At 40.9% G+C, this 12,196-nt stretch overlaps 1 protein-coding gene across 1 annotated transcript in view; it reads right to left on the bottom strand.

Annotated features, from left to right (window-relative positions):
- ank1a (ankyrin 1, erythrocytic a) overlaps positions 1-12,196 on the bottom strand; it is an 88,209-nt gene that overhangs the window by 50,789 nt on the left and 25,224 nt on the right.

The following is a 12,196-nucleotide window of genomic DNA, read 5'->3' as shown; positions in this document are numbered from 1 at the left end:
GCGAGATGTAGCACGACACGAGGTGGGAGGTAGGCAACACCGCTATGATGGCGATGGAGGTGGGTCTGGTGTTGGTGGTTTTTGGCTCACAGATGGATCGAGTGCGTCACTGTGGGAGAGCTGCAACTTACACACCGGAGTGAGTCGGGATTCCTTCATATCACACTTGTGCGAGTGGCACCGGGACAAAACTGCAGTGTACTTACCCTGAATGTTCATATAGAAATGCGTAACCACACAGAGTATGTGCCGTACAACACAACACCACAGGAAAAGACACCGAGCAATCTTAAGCACAGAAAGAAAAATAACATAAAGACACCAATGACAGTGTGAGTGCCTCCACATTAACACAGATACATCAGTAAATCCACAAAGGTGTGAAACAGCAAGAGTGGCTCAGCCAAAAGTAATTTAGGAAAACAGCCAACAAAACTGCATGAACTCTTGACCAGATAACCAGATAACATTTGGGGTTTTTTTCCAGGACAACTGTCTGCTCCTCTCAGAGAATCAAAGTACAATAAAAGAGACAGTGTCCCAAACTTCTCCAGACAGACAGATAGCGAGACGTCTGCTCAGACTCCTTCAGCTAACATTTAAATCAAGCACATACTGCAGCCGGTCTAGTCCCGGTCACCCTGAAACACACATACAGGATCTCATACGCATGCACCAAACCCCATCTGTTACCCTCGACTGTTGTCGTGTCAGCACCAAAAACAACCGAACACAGCTCCTTTCGCGAGGCTTGCTGCCCCATGTGGCAGAAATACTTGTCAAAATATGCAATGGGGTGAAATCGCAGAATGCAGGGATTAATTACCCTGTCATAGCTGCTACTGCACATTTACTATTTACTTTACGCAAGCAACTTTACAGTTTTTAAGATGCAGTGATGCAGGCTGTCATACCAATGGGCATTTAGCACATAAACTGTCGGCTGTCGGCATAAACTGCCCGGCTACTTTAATACTGAACGCAGAGAGGGAGAGTGAGGGTGTTACATAACCACATACGAGGGTACACACATCACAAAACACACTCCCGGGCGGCTGTCTTGTTTAAGCCTTCAACAAACCCATTTGACTTCCAAGAGATCTGTAGCCTAACCACGTAGACTGGCTCCTGCAAATCTCGCCCCAGTGCAAACTTGACTTTAAATACAAAATCAAAACACAGTCCAAATGTATTTTATACTGTAACTTGGTGTTAACCATGATTATAATTTAAACCCATATTCTAGCATGCGAAAAAATCCCTTTAAAGGATAAAACCTGTTTGTTTTTCCTCATGCGTCATATTTGTAAGGAATATTTGACACGAGAAGCAAACAGACACAGAGGGGTCAGGACCTTCTCCATCAGGTTTTGTGACTGCAATGACAGATACTGTTAAACACATAGCAGGGAAGAGGAGGGCACCACACAGGAATAGACAGAGCCAGCTCAAGGGTATAGTGAATCAAACGGTGACAGCAGAGGCCAAAGCCTCTGTTAGGACACCTGAAAATAGACAAAAACTAGCAGAAAAAGGCAGCCAGAAGGCACTGTAATTTTCGCTTTGCAGGAGCCAGCTATAAAATATAACTGCCGTATCGGGGCTTGGTCTCAGGCCGTACATGGGAAAGCAGGTGTGGAGGAGATTGCTTGCATATGTGTTAATGTCTGTGTGAGTGTGCATGTGTGGATTTGATGCACAGGGGCGTCAAGAGTTTGTGGTGAGTTACTGAGCGTGTCAGCTTAGAAGAATAATTGGATTAAGTAGCAGACGGCTAGTGATGACAGCGAGAGGGGAGTTGAAGGAGTTGAGGGGGAAGAAGAGGAGGAGTAGGGTAGACAGACTGAGGCAGAGGGGGGAGAGAGGTACTGATAAGTAAGTATAACAGGCCACTTGCTGTGGAGCCTCTGGGAGCCACGGGACAGTGAACAGACACGCAGAGGGAGCTCAAACCGTTACGCTGAAGATTAGAGCAATAAAGGAACAACACTCATAGTCTCTGAACAACTAACTAGCAGCCTCTCGGGATTTAGCATGCTTTACATCAAACTCCAAGACCAAAAGAAGACAACCGATTTGAGTCATGAAAGAGAAAGTAGATATTTATTTGCTTTCTATATGATAAAGAGTACCGGAGCAGAGTCGTTCTGGAGATTGTTACCCTTCCACATTTGCAGATTGTCCTCCACAGTGTCAGCTGGCGAGGCAGCACTGATCATACAATTTATGACCACAGCCAAAGGAAAAGGACTGTGAGTCCAAGAAAGCGTTGTATTAAAGAGAAGATAAGTATGGAAACCGTGAATCTACTCGTTAAATCCACAGACACCGCAAACATAATTCAAAATTCCCTTTATGATTGTTTTGTTTGTTACCAAAGGTGATTTGTAACTGTAGGTTACTGAGGTACAACGTCTTACAGTCAGATGACAAAATGACACCATTAAATGAACAAGACAAAGATATAGACTACATCTGCTAAACGATGCATCATGTAAGTCAGCTGTTCATGGACTCACATGATGCAGATGATTACAATCAATCACAGATTGGTCCACTGCACTTCCAGTTACTTTCCCACACAGGCTCTTACAGAGTCACCATCTCGTAAACTGGAAGAGGTTTTAAATATACAACAATTCATAAAAAAATGTCAACTGTTTATGCAGTCGGATGACTGCTTAAGTGAACTGCACTGTCACTGTTTTTTGCTTCACCAACCAGTTAAGGCATCAGTCACGCAAGCCTACTGGTGACCGATCAGAGACACCATGGTAACCACCGGTTGCTAGGGGAAAGTTAATATCCGCTGACCAGTTGTTAGGTGAAACCAGTGGAAAAGTGGTATGTGGCGCTGCACCTAAAACCTCCTTGTGATTGCTTTGGCTGTTTGCTTTCATTGGCTGTAGTTTCTATGAAAGACGCCAACTTGTCTGCAAACATTTGCATACCACTTGCTAACTGGTAGTGAAAACTGTGAAGAGCACAGCACAGATTGGAAACTGAGACAGCTTACCTTCACGGTAAAAGCTGTGTGTTCTGAAACATTTTAAGAACAACTATCACTCTGAAGGTAAACGTTCTCCATCTCAGGTTTTCCCTAGCGACAGGAGGTTGAGATTTAAACCTTTGAATCAAATGAAATCACTTAAATTTTCTCACAATCTGCAGATAAATTCTTGAGTTTAGCCCAAAAACCTGAATTGTGAAGTCACAGTGATAATAAAGCATGAATTCTTCTTGCACTTTTTAGTACAAGACGATACAAAAACGTGCTGTTTATTGCCCATGTTCAATTTTTTTTCACTCACATCTTGGTAACTGTGACTTCACAATGAGTCTTAATGATGAAAGTCTCAAAATAAAGAAAACCGAAGAAACATTTAACTCAAAGTTCAAAGATGAACTTTTCTTTAACTTCATGATCTCAATGGCTTGTGTACTAAAGCTTGGAAACAAAAACAGAAGCAAATTAATCATTATACTCGTAAAGAAAAAAAACAGGTTGCTTGTACTATAACGGCATTTTCTCAGATTCCCCGATTTAAAAAAAATAATGAAATCAAAATCAAGTCAAGGTCAAACATAAGCAGCCAGTCTCATTATTAGCATATTTGAAATGCTATATAACTGACTGAGCTTGTGTTCACTCAGCAGAGAAGTGGTGTGCACAAAGCTTTGCTCCAATTTAATAAGCATGCTACACATAAAGAGCTGCTCTCTGGTGCTCAGTGAATCTGCACAGCTTCAGTATCTCTTTATGAAAATAGTCTATATGAGAAAATTACCGACTCATTAGGAAGCAAGTACCTTTCTCAAAAGAGCTACTCATTGTTCCCGTTTGTTTTGGTCCTGAAGTGCAGCGGCTTCTCTCTTGATCGTCCACCTTCCTGCCCATTATCCCCGAGTACAGAATAAATGTCAAGTAATCAAGCTCTTAATGTCACAGGTCAAAGTAGGCCAAGAGTTCCTTGTGAAAGGCTGACACAGTATCTAAACTAAATGGATCTCTACTAAATAATTCAAACAATCAAGCAAAGTTATAACAAGAGCACATTTTCATTGAGGTGGCGGATGGCAGAGCGCTACTAGGAATACCGTAAGACACCTGATTTATCTGGTCTCCGATTCTGGTTTCAACACGATCTAAACAACCACAGCAGGAAAGCATAGGGGACATGAGATGTGATAAACAACACAGGTGATTAAAGAGGAGAAATTGGTGTGTGGAGCTCAACGGAGAGTAGAGAAGTGGGAACAAACAAACAGGAAACCTTAGAAAATGCACTGAAAAGGTTAAGCAGATTTAGAATCACTTTTTTTCTGCAGCTATTTCCAGTAAGGCTGGCTGATAAAATACAAAAATTTTACATACAGTGGCCACATGAATCAATGCAAATATGCTCCTTTAAAATCAATCAGCCATATCACCAATTTGTCTGTGTTCCTATTAAAGAGGGAAAGGCATGCTTAACAATGTCATAAAATGATCCAATTATTATTTTACTTATGGTCTCAGAGCTCACACTCGCAAATCCCTTGTTATCTAGAACCAGCTGCTCTTGAATATTCCCAGATCCAGGTTTCATGTATAATTAATGTTGTTAGTGGCTGTAATACATATAGTATATTTTATATCGCATGGACACCAGTTTGGTCACCTGAAGCTGTTTAAAATGTGCTATACAAATAAACTTTAACTTGACTACATATATATGTTGCGCTGTCCTTACAAAACAACTTAATCCTCAAGTGATGCAATGCTGTCATTACAGATTTTTTTTGCTGCTCTATATAAAAAAGGACAATCTTATAATCCCCTCCAAACAAATAAATAAAACATTGCTGCTTGAAAGAGCCGGGCAAGAGGTTTTACATGTTAGCAAGCATAAATGAGTGCAGATATAGAAGAGGAGTCTTCCAGAGTAAGAGAGTAAAAAGTCCATCGAGAAAGAGCGAGAGAGGAGGAACAGGAGAGTGCTGCAGATCTCAGCCTGATTAATAATGCATCGCAGGGAACTGCCAGCTCTGTGCCCAGCAGCAACTAGCCTGAGCTCCATCAGCAGAAGAGAGGCACTTTCTGGAGGGACACAGGTGGAACTGCCAGGTGGGATGAAAGGAAAGGTTGGTGCAGTCCCCTCCACCTCTCACCTCTATCCTCACTTTCTATCTAGCGCTCCATCTGGGTTCATATTCTGTCTGTGTTTGGTGCGCACTGGTGTGTGAGCATGATCAAAGTCACTCTCTAAATCCTTTAGCCCCCATTTCAACTTTTAACTCACACATTCAGATTTCACAAAGATGAAAGAAGCGCAAATACTGGAGAGTAAGACAGACACAAACACAGCTCAGGAATCAGTAATGCTGTTGGATTTTTAAAAAAGCAGAGGTTTATGATTGTGACTGATTATCGACCTCATAAGGTGAAATTATATCAGTGTTGTGTGCAACCCAAGTGTTAAAAAAAGGCTTTATTGCATGTTTAAGCAAAGGTCCCCAGCTACCCATGTGCTGTAGCTGTGTTTTCCCTGGTTTGACCTAGCCTTCACTGTCACATTTAATTGCACTGGATTGCATTACACACTAAGAAGGTCTCCCTTTCTGTCCACACCTTCTCAAATCCTCCTCTCCTCCCGTCTGCTTCTGTCCCTATGGAGGTCAGAGGTCATCAAAGCAAAAAGATTACAAAAGATTAAGAAAGAAAGATCACAGCACACAGACTCCAGACTGCTTTGATGTCCTCTGCAGAAGAAACAAAGTGCACCATCTTCTGATCTTCTGTTTTATTTCCTAATTTTCTTTTTTCTCTGGGGATTGTTGAGGCGGTTAGTAGAAGCTTCTGTTGTAACAAGAAACAACCTTTTGAGCACTCGTACGTGTGACAGCGCCATTTCTAATGTAAATAATTATAATGGTGCAGCAGTGGTAATGAATACTGTAATATTTTAAGTTCTGTTAAAGTAAGAAGGTATAAAAACAAAGAAGACACAAAATTGAATAATGGGAGGGTAAGGGAAGCTATTTTAAATGAGATTATGGGTTTTATCAATGACATGACATACCCCTCCCCTTCTATTTTTTCCTCTTCTCACTGAAAGCCGTTGCTCGTCCATCACATATTCTTTATATCCAACATTTCATTACCATAATAGAAAACATGCATGGAAAAAAAAGATAAATTCAAAGAGACAGCGCAGCCAAAATCCTGGATTTGAGGGGCTTATTTTCATCTTTCTTTCTTGTCTTCTATTCTTTTATGTTGCTCTTTTCTTTTCGCTCACAGAAATGGAAAGAGACATGCCTTTTCTTCCAGCCTGTGCCTCATTATGATGCTTTTCAGGTCTGCTCTTTTGTATGGGGCCAGCCCAGAGCCATGCACATGCATAGCGGAGCAGCCGGTGGATTACCCAGGCTCACGTCAACACTTCAACAGAACCACCTACCACTCCAGCGAACGCCGCTGCCAAGTGTACCGTGAATGTTATATGCTTTAATAAGTGTAGCCAAAAAGCGATGCCAAGACTAAACCAACGGGAGCTGCAGCTGTACCACAGACATCAGCATGGACAATAGATCTAGGTCTTTAAACCAGGGCACAGCCGTCACAATGCCGGACAGAATGCATCACAGTTCAGCAATGGTCTAGTCACATGGAGCATCTAACAGTCTCTAACTGAATGCCAATAAGATTGGATTTTTTTTTCGTTACTGAAAAGCCTGAGGTCATTGTCTGCTTTGAAGCTTTCAGCTTATAATCAAACATTATTCATCAAACGTGGTCAAATGATGCATTTTAATAGAAAAGTCTGGAGGCAACGCAAAGCAAAAGAAATGATAGACGATAAAAAAGAAATATGATAAATACAGGTGGTCGGTGTAAAGTTAAAAATTGCTGTAAAAAGCAAAGAAAAAGACAAAAAAAAATCCTGCTACGTTTTTCAGCACTGAGACGCATAACTCTGGATTTATCTGTGTCAGCAATTTTTCACGTGGTTACAAGAGCAGCTACTCACATTATGAGGTGCTTTCAGGCAAAGATATCCCCGCATAAAGCTGTATATCCCTGTGCAAAGGAGAAGCTGTAAAACCAGTGGCATGCTAACAAAGAGAAAATATTACCAACTAGCTGGTGAATGCAGAGATTCATTTAGCGGCAAAAGAGCTCTATTATATGCTTGAAGCAAAACAGAGGAAAAACTAACTTAATGAAAGTTTAATATGCAAAAATGACACATTTTGCTCTCACACGCTGGTACAGGAAGAAATACTAGGCTGCATTTTCTAAGAGTATGTGTGCATGTTCTTATTCATGTGTGCATATATTTTACGTGTGTACACCTGTGCTCAGCAGTTATCCAAACAGAGCAGGAGGATTTGGCGCTCATTTGTCACACCTGCACTATCACCTTCTGTGGCTTCCTCCTGGGACAGAGAGATGGATGCTCTCTCTATCGCTGCTACATGTAACGCTTGTTAAACCCCTTAGCTGTAGCAAGTCGCCCTTTCTCCATCTCACGACTGTATTTTTTTGTTTCAGCACGCACGCATAGACTACACAGACAAAGTAAATCCATGCATGTAAACACACATATGGTCACTGCACAAATAGAATATTTAATATGTTTTGAACCCACAGTTTTGAGGAACTTTTTTAAGCGTTCCAAACATTCAGACTCATCATTATTAAAGAGAACTGCACCTGTTTTGCTCTGCACATCTAAGCCTGACTCCAGGAAATCATCACTTGAGGTAAATGACCAGATATCACACATCTCCCTCAGGAGCCACAAAGGTTTCATGCAGACATGCTGTAGCTCTGTCTTTTACCAAACACAACTTAAATGCACCTAAAGTAAATCCTGGCATCTGGAATTTTCAACACTCCTGAGACTGTTCATATAATACGAGTGCAGGCAAAAAGCTGACATAGATGGCCGCCGCAGTGCTCTTAAGATGAAACTTTATTGTGAGCATCCTTGATTAGATTCACACTGGGGAAATTGAATCTGAAGGGTAATATTCTCAGGAGGGAAAACGGACAAAAACTGCAGCCAGTGAGCTATGAGGGTGAGAGACAAAGCATTAAGTCTGTCAAACCCCACAGAAAAACTGATTTGTCTTCCAAACTTTCTAAGAAAGAAAAGCATACAAACCGAGCTCTCACATCAGAAACTGTGACAGGGAAAGAAAATTACATTCAGAAAGCTTTAATGTGACACCTACAAGTTTGACGGAAAGCTTTCGCCATTTGCATTGTTGTGTTTGTCTGTATGGTTCATTCATAAGATAAAAAATATAGCAGTGAATCATCACAAATACTCTTCCTGACAGCTTTATCATCAACTGTGTACTTTTACTCACTGATTGGATTCCCACAAAGCTGGTAACTAGCTTTCTTGTTAACAATTTAATATAGATTTAAAAAGACATATAATTACCTGTTCAAGATGAAAATCAAAGTCAAAAATAAGCATCAGAATGGGGAAGAAAAGTGATTGAAGTGACTCTGAATGTGGCGATGGTTGTTGGTGACAGATAAGCTGGTCTGAGTATTTCACAAGCTACTGATTTACTGGGATTTTTCAGATTTTTATACTCAGCCTACCTGAGTATAACTGCTGCCCGTGTCCATTAGGGCTGTACCATATCATATCGTGCACAATAATATTGATATAAAAGGTACTTGAAAGGCGTACCTAATAAAGTGTCTATTGAGTGTAGAAACACTATTTTGAAAAGGAAAGGAGAGAAATATTCTGTAGACGTACTGAGGTGAGACAAAAGTTGTCCCTCCTGCTGTTACCAGTCTGACTTTAGAGAGACTCCTCCATGTGCCAACTCCTGCTTTATGTCTGTGAGGCTGCAGTACTGCTGCCACTGGTAAAGGTTTCTGTGCTTCTCTGCATGTGTGAGAGCAAGGATATGAACACACAGGGAGTCATGATGAAAACGCACAATGTTACATTAGAAATATCATCAAGCTGTAAAAGAGTCTGAGAGGAGGACACAACAAAATCACCCAAAAAATGGCCCACATTTCTGCAGCTCAGGGCGATGCCACAGCTGTGACAGCCACAGAAAGCTAGTGCGTTTATTACTTCTAGTAGACCTCTGCCCATGTGAAAGAGTCTAAGTGCACAATATTAGGCGATATATGATGGGTTTGAAATGATGGGCAATAAAGATTTTTGGGGATTCGCATGCAGCCAAATTCTTTAGAGGAAATCGAGACAGATTAATAGAAGATAACAACAAAGGTATGCAAAAGAGCAGCTCGTAACTGAATCGGCAGGAGGTATGTGTTTGAAAGACGTCATTGGATTGCTTTACTGATCAGCTGGTGAAGATGAAAAACAGATCAAAGGGTGGCAATCTGTTTTTGAAACTAATTTGAATAAATCATGACTATTTTGTTTGTTTTCTGTGGCAAAGAGAATAAAAAGAGTTTTACATTCAAAACATGTAAAACTGAACATAGCAAGTAACACAACAAACAGTCGGTACTTTGGGGAGTGACTGGTTCATTTTAGTGGTAGTTTCAGCATCACAAATATCAAGTCAACTGTCATTTAAGTAATTTAAGCAGTTGTACAAGTCCATGTACCGCAAGTCTGTATTTTTTTTTTAAATAAAATGTACTCTGACTCACTGTATAAGGACCACAATTGTACTGCATGTACACCTCTCTTTGATTTCTCGCCTTTTACGGTGCATCACTCTTACACTCTTTCTGCAGTCTTTTTTCACATATCTATCTGCAGTATTGACACACACACACACACACACCGATGAGCTGTTGCAAAGCCGTTCATGAAGAGGGCACGTTGAGCTCCTCACTGCAGTTCTTCCCTGACTCTGTAGTCAGCACAAACGGCACGTGGCTTAAATCCACACCCATGTGAGAAACACAGGCACACTCTCATACCTTCACATTCAACTTAACAGTGCTGCAGCCACGCACGAGCCTGCACAGATTACCTGCGTGTAAATCAGCGTCCTCGTAAAGAAACGTCTAATTGCTCACATGCAGTCACACACAGCGAGCAAGCTGAATGCATCTAAAAATAGCAACCCACTGGCACCCCCACCATCATCACTATTCTATTCATCATCCCTTATCAGCAGTGTGGGGCTCAGTTGTTGGACAGTCAAACCGCTTTCATGGAGCTTTCCTAGTCTCTCCATTGGCACAGACAGTGATATCACCATACCCTCTTTTCAATTCTTGTCCTCCATCTCTTCTCTCTGATATTTCCGTCTTGTATCCCTAAGCCCCTTCCCTTTTCTTTCCCCTCATCCTCTCTTTTTCTCTCTCTGGATTCTTAGTGGGAATGACATTCACTAAAGTGCAGAAAGAAAGATGAGGGAGAACAGGAGGTGACATCCCAGAGGACAACTTTTACCTTGGATGAGTAGACCTATAGAGACAGAAGATGTCATAACTACTACTAACATAACAGATAAAAGCAGATGCATCAAAGAGATGAATAAGGGAGTCCTTTTTATTGGAGAACCAACCCTGAGAAGAACAGCTGGTTTCTGTAATGGAGTAATCTGCTTATATCAAGTGATTAATCTTTACAGTAAGTCTGAATTATCAGGAAAGGCTAAAAAAAAAAAAAAAAAAAAGGACTGAGATGACATTTTGGTATTGTTTGATGAACAGCTACAACTAAAAAATGTTAGGTATACTGACACAACATGTATCAAATGCTCAGTATTGAGAAGCATTTTTCATCCACTTTCCCAGTTCCAGGTTGCGGGCAGGGGGACTGGAGGCTGTCCCATCTGTCACAGGGCGAAAGGCAGGGTACACCCCCTAAAGGTCAGCAGTAACACTGAGTTACTTCTGACAATTTACCTTCAGAGTGCCTTTAATAAATTATTATACTCAATACCCAAGAACATCATCTCCTGGTCAAAATGGTCGTGCTATGATTCCCAAAACTGAACCATAGACGGACGAATGATGATGTTGTTTCATCTGAGAATAAACATGTAGTAAAAATGACTCTTACAAAGTGAGAAACATGGTTCAGATTAATGCAAAGAAAAGGTTATATGCATTTGTGTTTGTTCTTTTTCATTTGTTGTACAGTGACGTTAACACACTGCCACTTTCTGGCTGTAATATCAGCATCATAAACTCAGGGATGCTATCTAAGGTCGGGCGATTGGACGAATATATTGACTATTGATGATAGGCTTTCACTGATCATTTTCACAAGGGCAATTTATTTAATTATGTATTTATAATACATGCATTTCTATTACATGTCCAAAGACATGCAGTTAGTGGGGATAGGCTAATTGATCAATCTAAATTGTATAGGTGTGAATGCGGGAGTGAATGTGAGCACGAATGGTTGTCGGTCACTGTGTGTTGGCCCTGCGACAGACTGACAACCTGCCCAGGGTGTACCCCGCCTCTCGCCCAATGACAGCTGTCATAGGCTCCAGCATCCCCTGCAAACCTGAAAAGGATAAGTGGAAGCGAATGTATGGATGTATTTATTTGCCCATGAGTACGTTTGCTAAAAATGTTGGGTGAAGCTCAGAGAAGCAGCCAACGGAAAAAATAATAGCGCTCTTCCAGCTGTGAGCAAATGCACCCTCCCCAGATGGCGCCCAAATGTAGCGATTCATTTGCTCAAACTCATGACAGACGGAAAGAAAGGTAGTCGCCCATGTTCAGAAAAAAAATGTATTTAAATTTTAAAAAAAAACCCATAATGGTGGGGAGGGAATCAAAGAGAACTGTGCTTACAGGCCGATCCAGTGTTTGTCTGTCTTACACACTTGACCACACAACAAATACAAAATAAAACAAAAAGCAAGTTAAAAATCCAAATGTCTCTTCCAGCGAACATAAAAAAATCTCAGACGTAAAGTTAGGTCTTTTGTGCAATCTCAAATAAGTATATAAATAAGTAAATAAATAAATAAATGAATAAATGAATAATCCAAAAAGTAATTAATCCTGAAACAAACAAAGAAGATAAAATATTCCCTCCAAACAAAACGTATAGAGTCTAAATGCGCAAAGCAGTCCGTGCGCAATTACATTGCTCCGCCCATCAAAAGTCACCTGCTCGAATGTATCGCCTATCGTTGGTTATTGGACTGACGATTGACAATTTTTCCCTTTTTTTTCTTGCTAGAACATCTAACAAGCATGTCTGGGAAAACCTTCATT

The sequence above is a fragment of the Astatotilapia calliptera genome, chromosome 12, assembly GCF_900246225.1.
Source record: "Astatotilapia calliptera chromosome 12, fAstCal1.2, whole genome shotgun sequence".
NCBI classification, from domain to species: domain Eukaryota; kingdom Metazoa; phylum Chordata; class Actinopteri; order Cichliformes; family Cichlidae; genus Astatotilapia; species Astatotilapia calliptera.
Note: the sequence above shows the minus strand (reverse complement) of the source record. Positions and strands in the feature narration are given on the sequence as shown.